Below are 11599 nucleotides of genomic sequence, written 5' to 3' on the forward strand. Positions count from 1 at the left end.
TATTGGCCTGTATTTTTCTATGGAGATTATACAAGCTGTGGGTGCGACACAGTAACACCTTAAAACAGTTAAAAAAGGATTTATTACAAGGGGTGTGCGCACACACATACACACATACACTACACCACATACAGTGTAAATGAATCCTTACATATCTGCATGTAACGGTGTGCTCTCACATTACCACTCAAAGACACAAAGTTGTTAATCAAAACATGACTGGTTGATTCTATGTTCGGTTTTGTTAAGGGTTAGTCTGACATAGTAGACCTTCTGTTCAGCTCCCGAAGGCCTAACTAATGACAGCCCACTTTGATGTATCTGCCAAGATAAAATATAGAGGACGTCTGCTCAAAGCGTGCGTTTGGAGCACAGACTCCTTTCAAAGCATGCGTTTGGAGCACAGACCCCGCTCAAAGCGTGCGTTTGGAGCACAGACCCCGCTCAAAGCGTGCGTTTGGAGCACAGGCCCCTCTCAAAGCGTGCGATTGGAGCACAGACTCCTTTCAAAGCGTGCGTTTGGAGCACAGACCCCGCTCAAAGCGTGCGTTTGGAGCACAGACCCCGCTCAAAGCGTGCGTTTGGAGCACAGGCCCCTCTCAAAGCGTGCGATTGGAGCACAGACCCCGCTCAAAGCGTGCGATTGGAGCACAGACCCCGCTCAAAGCGTGCGTTTGGAGCACAGGCCCCTCTCAAAGCGTGCGTTTGGAGCACAGGCCCCTCTCAAAGCGTGCGATTGGAGCACAGACCCCGCTCAAAGCGTGCGTTTGGAGCACAGACCCCGCTCAAAGCGTGCGATTGGAGCACAGACCCCGCTCAAAGCGTGCGTTTGGAGCACAGACCCCGCTCAAAGCGTGCGTTTGGAGCACAGACCCCGCTCAAAGCGTGCGTTTGGAGCACAGACCCCGCTCAAAGCGTGCGATTGGAGCACAGACCCCGCTCAAAGCGTGCGTTTGGAGCACAGACCCCGCTCAAAGCGTGCGATTGGAGCACAGACCCCGCTCAAAGCGTGCGTTTGGAGCACAGACCCCGCTCAAAGCGTGCGTTTGGAGCACAGACCCCGCTCAAAGCGTGCGTTTGGAGCACAGACCCCGCTCAAAGCGTGCGTTTGGAGCACAGACCCCGCTCAAAGCGTGCGTTTGGAGCACAGACTCCGCTCAAAGCGTGCGTTTGGAGCACAGACCCCGCTCAAAACGTGCGATTGGAGCACAGACCCCGCTCAAAGCGTGCGTTTGGAGCACAGACCCCGCTCAAAGCGTGCGTTTGGAGCACAGGCCCCTCTCAAAGCGTGCGATTGGAGCACAGACTCCTTTCAAAGCGTGCGTTTGGAGCACAGACCCCGCTCAAAGCGTGCGTTTGGAGCACAGACCCCTCTCAAAGCGTGCGATTGGAGCACAGACCCCGCTCAAAGCGTGCGATTGGAGCACAGACCCCGCTCAAAGCGTGCGTTTGGAGCACAGGCCCCTCTCAAAGCGTGCGTTTGGAGCACAGGCCCCTCTCAAAGCGTGCGTTTGGAGCACAGACTCCGCTCAAAGCGTGCGATTGGAGCACAGACCCCGCTCAAAGCGTGCGATTGGAGCACAGACCCCGCTCAAAGCGTGCGTTTGGAGCACAGACCCCGCTCAAAGCGTGCGTTTGGAGCACAGACCCCGCTCAAAGCGTGCGATTGGAGCACAGACCCCGCTCAAAGCGTGCGTTTGGAGCACAGACCCCGCTCAAAGCGTGCGTTTGGAGCACAGACCCCGCTCAAAGCGTGCGTTTGGAGCACAGACCCCGCTCAAAGCGTGCGTTTGGAGCACAGACCCCGCTCAAAGCGTGCGTTTGGAGCACAGACCCCGCTCAAAGCGTGCGTTTGGAGCACAGACTCCGCTCAAAGCGTGCGTTTGGAGCACAGACCCCGCTCAAAACGTGCGATTGGAGCACAGACCCCGCTCAAAGCGTGCGTTTGGAGCACAGACTCCGCTCAAAGCGTGCGATTGGAGCACAGACCCCGCTCAAAGCGTGCGTTTGGAGCACAGACTCCGCTCAAAGCGTGCATTTGGAGCACAGACCCCGCTCAAAACGTGCGATTGGAGCACAGACCCCGCTCAAAGCGTGCGATTGGAGCACAGACCCCGCTCAAAGCGTGCGTTTGGAGCACAGACCCCGCTCAAAGCGTGCGTTTGGAGCACAGACCCCGCTCAAAGCGTGCGTTTGGAGCACAGACTCCGCTCAAAGCGTGCGTTTGGAGCACAGACCCCGCTCAAAACGTGCGATTGGAGCACAGACCCCGCTCAAAGCGTGCGTTTGGAGCACAGACTCCGCTCAAAGCGTGCGTTTGGAGCACAGACCCCGCTCAAAGCGTGCGTTTGGAGCACAGACCCCGCTCAAAGCGTGCGTTTGGAGCACAGACTCCGCTCAAAGCGTGCGATTGGAGCACAGACCCCGCTCAAAGCGTGCGTTTGGAGCACAGACTCCTCAAAGTGTGTGTCTGTGTGCAGTTGAAGGGGGTTTCTCTAAGTCAGTGGGTGTAGAAGGCAGTATTGGGGAATGTGAGGAATGCTCACTACGCCACTAATCCATAATCCCTGCTGAGTGCAGGGGCTGGGCAGCCTCTCCACTCTCACTGCATTTGTATGTGTGTGTGTGTGTGTGTGTGTGTGTGTGTGTGTGTGTGTGGGGCTGGAAGTGGAGAGTCGGGGCAGGTAAATGTGTCTTAGTATAAATATACACATGAGAGAGAATGAGGGAGAGATAGAAAGTCTCTAGACTCACCTTTACTCCATCCCTCTGTTTAATGCTCCACAGGGTCTTGTCTTCAGCCAATCAGCTCGCATTACTCACTCTCACATGACTTCTTCCAGCTCCTGCCCTCCATCCCTCCTCTGTGTGTCATGTGCTCTTGTTTCTCCCACGCTGCACTGGAGGAATGAGGGAGCAAGGAGGTTCTCATTAGCTGAAGAGGACTCAGCTCCAGAAGCTGGTGGAGACCTTCTCTGAGTTTCTGACATAACTCTGAGTTCCTCTGTAAAGAAAAGACCTGAGCATGGATTATGAGGGCCACCCAAGATCAGAGAGAGAGAGAGAGAGAGAGGGGAATAAATCAATTAGAAATGTACCGCCATAAGCTAAGAAGGCAAAGAGGCTAAGAGAGGGGAGAGCGAGAGTGAGAAAAAAAGAGTAGGAAAAAGAGTCAGAGAATAAGAGAGAGAGAGAGAATATAAGGGACCATCAGAAGGGAAGAACACTAAAAAGTTAAGTGTGAGGAGGAGAGAGGGAGAGTAACTTAAGTGAGGATCAGACTCAGAGAGAATTAGAAAGGGAGAAAGAAAGATTAAACTAGGAAACAGAGATAAAGAGAGAGAGAGACAGAGAGCAAGAGTGAGAGAGAGTAATAAAGAGAGAGAGAGAGAGACAGAGAAATAGAGAAAAATAGAGACAGTGAAAGAAGAAAAGAATAAATAAAGAACAAATTAGAGTCCAAAATAATAGTTAAGGGTCAACTCCAAACACATTCATTCTTATGATGAAGATGGACAAGAGAGCTCCAGACTGTGAACATGATCAGCATCAGCTCTGTGGAGGAGAATGAAGTGTTTCTGAAAGGTAGTGAACTGCAACAGCAGTCTAACCTTCCACAGTCCACAGGCAGGAACACTGCTTCCTACTGCCCTCTGCTGGTCACATTCAGTCCAGCAGTGGTGTTCAAATTGTGGCAATACAATGGCTGTGTTGGGCTGTAGACCACCACCACCACTACTACTACTACTACTACTACTAATAATAATAATAAGTACACATTAAAGAAGATATTAGGAGATGAATTTAATATTTAAAAATGTTTAATATGAGGCAGTGCTACTGGTAGTGCAGTATGCCTTGTACATTTTCTTTCTCTCCATGTTTATTTATTAATTTAATTTTAAATAAATTCAATTTAATATACCCATTCACCCCTTTTATTATACATTTATTGGTTAGTTTTCACCGTTGTTGCTGTTAATCATCACTATTAATGCTATTTCTATTTTAATTATTCACTGTTCTTTGTCGTGTACTACATTGTGGAACATGTAGATGTGGAACTCTCTCGTTGGTTAGGCCTCAAAAAGACTTCAGGATCTGAACTGAGAGCCTGACATGACACTAACAAAGAAGCTACATAGTAAGGACAGATCTGAACAGACTGTCCATAAAAGTGATTTAACCCCTAAAAATCCCACACCCACACACTCCTATTGACAATTTCACACACTCCTGTTCATTTTGTTTCAATAACTAACTGCTTCTTTAATGTTGTTTACTCTTCTTTAAATTCCCGCCTTGTTTTAAATCTAAACAGGAGCTGTCAGAAGTGCAGCTGGAACCGCTCTGTCCAGAATGGTAACCGAGTGCATAATGTAATTCAGCTACTAAGTAATTAACTGTAATTAAGTGATTAACTGTACGAGGTAACGCTGAAACAGTGCTGAAAGGGTTAAAGTGGTGTCCTGCAGGGGATGGCTGATGCAGCTCGTGTCCGGCCGAACCTCATCATCAAAGTGTCTCTGCTTGAGTGGGCCGACACCCTTCACTCAGCCAATCAAATTACAGCCATTACTCCATTCCTATATTGAAGCGCCGCAGACGCAAATCCAATAGAGCCCTGCAGGCTCAAGTGCTCTCTCTCTCTCTCTCTCTCTATCTCTTTCCTTTCATCCCTTCATCTCCAACCCATCTCTCTTCTTCCATCTCACCCTGAGTAGGCTCTCTCCCTTTTCCTTCCCTCTTTCTCACCATACATTCCTACCTTTCTCTTCTCTCTTCACTTGTTCCTCCGTCTATCTATCCATGATCTTAGATTTCTAACTCTTCCTACTCTAGCCCACACCTTCTCTCTCTCTCTCTCTCTCTCTGTGTGTGTGTGGTCTGAATGAATCCATTCTGACTCTCAACACTATTTCTGACTACTACTCTTAGTCAAGTCCAAGGAATGAGGCCTCAGTGCTTGGGGTTAAGCAGCAGTAGACAACTGTAAGAGAGCCATCAGAACCGGGAGTATCCAGTAGTAAGTCTATGTTTAGGACGGCTTAGTCCAGGATTAGAACCAGAAATCCTATTGTCCCTGATCTGGAGCTCTGACCCACTGAGACACTGCTGTCTGTGGAAACACTAGGGCCTGACCGATGCAGCATGTGCTGGAGAAACTGGACGATACTGAGGTTAAATGAATTCTTATGCATTCACCCACAACCCTGTGTTCATCCTGCCCCTGAGAGAAGTACAGCTCAACACTGTGGGTCTGAAAGGATGTGGAGATGCCAGGAGGACCTTATTAAATCTGCATATTGAAGAAAGAAGCTGCGGGTGTTTTCAGAACACTTCAGAGCCCAGAGTTCACCACTTAATTGGCTTAATTGTTAATTAACTCATTCGTTCATTCATTTTCTGTAACCACTTCAGCATCTTCACCCAGAATCAGTGACCTGCTTTGGTCAAAACACCGCAAGGATCAATCCAGGAATTCAGAACAGCGGGTTTCAGCGCCTGTTCCTTTAAATGATAACGAGCTGCTCGCTGTTTACCCCGACCCTGAGCGATCAGCAGTGAGGAGCGAGGAGCAGACGCTCTGGTTTTTAACCGTTTTCACTTGGTTCTCCTTCTCCGTTCTCGTTTTCTCAGTTTTTCTCAATTTAACCTCCTCGTACTCTCACACACTTGGTCTAGTGCTGTGATTGGACTTTCTTTGCAGAGTATCGATGACGAGTGGCTATTAACAGACCTGTCAAGAGTGTGTTCCTGCCTTGGGCCCAATGCTTTCAGGTAGGCTCCAGACCCACCGCGACCCTGAACAGAATGAAAGGGTTACAGGAAATGAATGAATAAATAAGTAAATTAATAATCACTGGTGGATTAGCAAATACTGCGCACCCTAGTGGTCACTCACGGTATCTTCTCATGTGTTAATATGGAGCTCTTTGATCTTGTGTTGCGAAAGGAAAGCTCTTTGCCCTGATCAGACACTGAAGCGTTTTCACTAGTCTTGAGGCTGTTCTGTCGTATTTAACCCAGACATTCGGCGGTTGTTTGATTGATGCGGGCCCTCTGTAGGCAGCATCATTACCACAGATTCCTGAAGAGCAGCGGCAGTACAGGACTTTAATTACGGCGGGCAGGAAGCCTGTGGGCTGGAGTGGGCTTTACGGCTGATATGAATAAGCTGGAGGGAACTGCCGTACTCTTTCTTTTGGAATGAAAGAGGGAAGTTAGCTCTCTCTCTCTCTCTCTCTCCACAAGGCCCGCCTCTGTTCCGCGTATGAGGAGGGCTAATTAAAAAGTGCTAACGGCTAGCACGACAGAGGGGAGAGGGGTTGAAAAACAAACCCCCTTTGGGATGGAGGGGGCTTAATCAAGGCCTCTCTCATATACACACACACACAAACACTCTCACAGGTATTTATACCTTGTTAGGCCGTGAGGTATACATGTATTGGATCTGAATATGGGTCTTGCTGTGACAATATGTAAATATATTGATGTCCTATAAATATTATATGTACCATAGCGTTCCATAGGAAATCTTCAGAGGAAAACCTTGCATTTCCAAAAGGTTTCATTTTAAACGAACAAGGACAAAAGATAAAACACAGTTAACTCTATTCCATTTCCTGTGGTCCAGTCTTTCTAAAATCCCAACACAATGTAAAGGGCTTTGTTAAGTATACTTTAATAAAAACTGGGATCAAACTGGGTTCATTAGCTTTACTATAAATTTTGAGACATCTTGTCTCATAAATGTACAAAAACAAACAAAACCCTCCCCACACACACACACTGATTCCAAGCCTGGGGTCGTGTATTGATCTTTCAGGTTGGGTTTACAGGCAGAGGTTTGGGTTTGACTTCTGCTGCTAAGCTGGAGGGCCACACACCTGTGTGTGTGTGTGTGTGTGTGTGTGTGTGTGTGTAGCACTGCTAAGCCCAGATTAAGCTAAAGTTACCCGTCTCTGTGCCTTCTTGCCATGTCATTCAAACCCCCGATAGCCCGGCGACCACGCGGCCCACAAAAGCCTCCTTTCCACTGCCCTCATCAGCGCCATTAGCTCGCAGACATCAAACACAGAGGATTATGGGATTGCCAGAGGTCCCAGAGGGGGGAAGGAGGACAAAATGGATTCTTCCGGGGACTCCCCTCCAGCCGGAGGGGCTTTTTCTCAAAAGATTACACTACAATTTGTTTTCCACCCCTCTTTTTTCCGCCATTTTGCCGTTTGCTCAGCGGCTGCACTGTAATCCCGGCCGTGCGGCAGATTACACTAGGCTTTGTCAACACGGCTAATACCTAACAGCCAGGGAATCGCCAACTTCTCAAATCACTTAACACGTTAAGAGGGCACTAATGTGTATGTGTGTGTGTGTGTGTGTAAGAGAGAGAAAGAAAGAGCTAGCACACTCACACGGGAGGTGGGCAGTATTTCTAAAAGTCCTATTACTCATTACACTCTATTTTCTTTTTCCTCTTAATTTTCACCATCAACAATTAAATCTTAATGTTCAGTTAATGCTCAATGCTAATGATATTTTCAATACTAAAGACAACAACATGACAGTGACTTACGTAATTACACTGGTGCTTTTCCGCTGTATGGTCACTACTCAACTCAACTGTGCTCTACTCAAACTTCTGTTATGCAAATTTATCACCTGGAACCGGGTATGTTTTTTAGTCCCTGCTTAGCCCGCGAGCGAGCCGTCAGCGAGCCGAGTATGGACTAAACCATGATGCGTAAACCTTGCAGAGAGCTGATTGGCCAGAGTCATTCTATACGAAGAAATGCAGATTTCCAGCAAAAACTCGCCATCTGTAAAATCTCCAAACTACAGCAGAGATCACTTTTTTATCCGTCTCACAACAGCAGCTTGGAAAATTACTCTGATTTTGGATCGGTGGCTGACAAAAGACTGAACAGTGAAACAATGAAACAATAAACTCTACAGATCTGTCTGAATGAATAAACTTTAAAATAAATAAATACATGCAAATACAAAATGAGTAAACGACAGTGAACCTTACCACTGTTGTTGTGGAATCCAAATCCCACAGCTCCCATTAGAGGCAGTGTTCTGCGGCTACATTTAGTGGGAAAACCAACCCATACTAGGGACCAAAACGTAGAGCCGAGCCTAACAGAATAGGTAGCATGCAGTGGAAAAGCAACGACAGTATCCAAGGAGACCTGATTTTGGAAATACTGCTGCATGGCTGCACAGGAACATTAGTGAGGATGGGTACAGAGGGTGGACGATTAGTTCTGGATCACAAACAGCACTACAAAGAAGTTCTACTACTCCACAGTCTAGTGCTGCGGGCATTACACCCCTCTGGCTGAGAACTACCACTGGGCATGGCAAACTTTCATTTTATTATGTGCTTCCACAGCTGATCGCCTCTATTAGCTAAGAGTGCATCTTACTATATCCGCATTCACTACAATTACAAAAGTGGTGTCTGGATACTTTTGGACATGTAGGTTTCAGCATTCTGGTGATATCTTAAAGCAACACTATGTATGATTTGGTATTCCAGCACTGTCCTGAAATCAAGGGGGAGGGGGAGGTTAGGGGTGGTTTCCTACCCTCCTCTAAAAATTACATAGTGCAGTTTCAGCAGTGCTGAGCCCACAGTAGCAACAACAGGGGCCCTAGTCTCCCTATTACAGCTCAATGAAACATCGCAATGATTCTAAAGCTGTAATTTCAAGGTAAAAATACTACCTACTGTTGCTTTAACTCATGGGAATTTTAGAAGCTAATTTATTTGTACTGGCTACAAAACCGTTAAAGCACTACAGTGGTAATGACACATGTTCAAGGACCATCTATATCTTACCATTGATGACTTTACTTACAGATGCAGACAGATACTGTGACACAGACACTTAAAGCTATTTTAAAAGAGTATATTTGAATTCACTTTTATAACGGTTATAATAAGCGCGTGTTTTCTTTCTTGGGTTTTAGATACAGCATTGTCACAGAGCTAACCACCATGAGTGGCAATTATGCTTCGAGTCTATTTTTGTCACTGTCTACAAACACTCTTTTTTTTTGCCACTTGCAACACATTCCACCACATGTTTCACAAGTCCTGACTGGTTGAAAAGCAAACTAATATAGAAATGTCCTGCTTTACCAAGCGTAAAGCGTAAAAAGCTGGTTTTAAACCTGTTTGTAGAAACTGCGTGTTAAACTCCAAGAGAAAAGGGCAGTTCCAGTGTGAGTGTTAGAGAAATGTGGACTCAAAGTTTACTCACAAAACTATACATTTTGCAGAAGTAGTGAAGGAAAAAAAACATTAAATCCATTCAAATGTGTATCATTACACATAAAAAATTAAACAACCACATCACAGCAGATGTTTAAAGTAACTAGGAGCTAAATCATTAGGAAGGTCAATCACATCTGATCATTAGCAAATAATTAGAGTTCAACCCACTGGTTATTAAAGGAAATATAATAATAAAAAGAATCTAAAAAACAATAAAATTCACACCCTGTAGATTATAAAATGGAAGCAATTTTACTGTGGTATTAATCGTTATATTTTTTTATTTCTTATCCAGTTACGTGACGTGGAAAGCCCAAGTATTCAGAAATAATTTATAGAGAATTCAACTAGATCAGGACATGCATATTTCGAACCCATGCATATTTAAATCTCATGGAATCAGTAGATTTATAGCCAGGATTAAAACCTAAAAGAAGACTGCAGCTACTTTCTATCATCAACAAAACAGAATGGAAAAAAAATAGGAGAAAGAAGTGAGGGTTAAAATGCACTTCAGGGATTATCCTTCTAATATTACAGATGGGTTATCCAGCCAAAAACCCCACAGGCTGGAGCTGAAGGGCCCAGCCGCCCAGGGGCCGATTCCATTTCAGATTTTAAACGTCGTTTTAAGCCTTCACCGTTTCAACAGGCTGTGACGGCGCGACTTAAAGACGGCCGCCATGCGAAGTAACAATGTAGTTTAAAAAAAAACAACAATAATCTGTTGTCAAATTGTGCAGATAAAATATATACACAACATATTGCTGAATATAGAATATATACATTTAGTGTTAATGTTTATACAAGTGAAGCATCTTAGTGAACTGGTTTGTTACTCATTCACAGACAGAAACTGCATCGCAAGGGGGTGCTATTCAGCGCTTTCCAACAAGGACCCAATGTTACCGATGTAGACAAATGGTGTTAGGCGTCTTGCCCAGGGACTCATAGGTATAGTGTAATATGATGGCCAGGGGGATTGGATCCGCTGAGTACTGAATTTTAGATCTATAGAAGAATATATATCAGATTAAAAACTTTTTTCAACTTTTTAACACAACAGTGCTGATTTCTCACTGCCCTGGAGTCATCCCATGATTTATTTAAAACGTAAATAAATACACTAGGGATTTGATGTTAACTGTAAGCAATGATAATTTAGTGAAGGTTGAATTGTAGGAGTATATTTGGATAACATCAGCACAGTTATCTCTGTATGCACAGATTTAGCATCTTGTTCATCCAACATCAGACTGAAAAAATTCCATAAAGCAGAACTTACATTTGGCTGCACATGATTGCTAAGCTGAAACATATGCTAGCTCTATGCTAGATCACTAGGAATCGGTTACCAGGTTTTGAATCTGTGACGTATTTCCTGTTAAAACCGAGAAGCGAGAGCGAGCTCAAATTTTTGAAGCGAGGAAAAAACGAGAGCGTTTTCGCTCAGTTTTCGTGATTTTGTGCGCTCGTTGAGTCTGACTTGCTCGATTAAGTGTGGTTTTTGCGCTCTCGCATAAAAGACAGTGATCTCACTCCATATCGCTCCCCCTGCTGTAGCCTCCCAGCATTACACCCACCCTCAACTGTCCAGCGCGTTGTTTGCGCACTTGTCTGCTCGACGTGTACGAGGGCTGCATCCGTTCTGAACATGTGAACCTTGTTATTATTGACTTTATTTCTTTAAAAATACAGCATAACACCATTGTATTAAGGACTATGAGTAACCTAGAGATGATTTAAAGTATAGAGGATGTACAGATGATATTGTTTTATTATTGATTTAGTTTTTTATCTGAACAAAACGGTCTCCAAAAAAGTAACCTCACGGCAGAGGCTAATTTAATTTTAAATCATTTTGGATCACATCTGTTGGCCATGAAATTAAGACACAACACGGAGGACATCTGTTTGTTTTTCCACGTTAAATATAAACATATAAACAGAACAGAACTGGAGATAGAAGGTTTTGTTTGTATGTGCTACACAGAATTAAAGAGCTGAAGAAAGATGCAAAACAGCAACAAGGCCCATCTCCCTCACCCCCTCATCCTTTTCCCTGTCGTTCTCTCCCTCACTGACTCTCTTTTTCTGTCTCACTCACTCACTCACTCACTCACCCCTCTCTCTCGCTCTCTTCCCTTTCTCTGTGGGGAGAATGAGAGATGACCTTAGCATGAATAAAGTCAGAGAGGATTAAGAGTGGTGGGGGACTGAGGGGAGGGGGGCAACAACAGGTTCTGCAGAAAGTGGTGGGGGGGTCTGAGAGGGGGTAGAAGGGGTAACAGATGCTGTCTTTGTGGGATGTGG

At 45.4% G+C, this 11599-nt stretch overlaps 1 protein-coding gene across 1 annotated transcript in view; it reads right to left on the minus strand.

The window, feature by feature from the left end:
* otx2a (orthodenticle homeobox 2a) overlaps positions 1–10619 on the minus strand; it is a 49721-nt gene extending 39102 nt beyond the window's left edge. Inside the window, exons 1-2 of the mRNA XM_066659584.1 lie at positions 10572–10619; positions 2755–3019 (exon numbers count right to left, since the gene is read on the minus strand). The gene's annotated coding sequence lies outside the window, so the exon portion shown is untranslated. The remainder of the gene's footprint in view (positions 1–2754; positions 3020–10571) is intronic.
* Positions 10620–11599: the final 980 nt, after the last annotated feature.

The sequence above is a fragment of the Hoplias malabaricus genome, chromosome 2, assembly GCF_029633855.1.
Source record: "Hoplias malabaricus isolate fHopMal1 chromosome 2, fHopMal1.hap1, whole genome shotgun sequence".
NCBI lineage: Eukaryota > Metazoa > Chordata > Actinopteri > Characiformes > Erythrinidae > Hoplias > Hoplias malabaricus.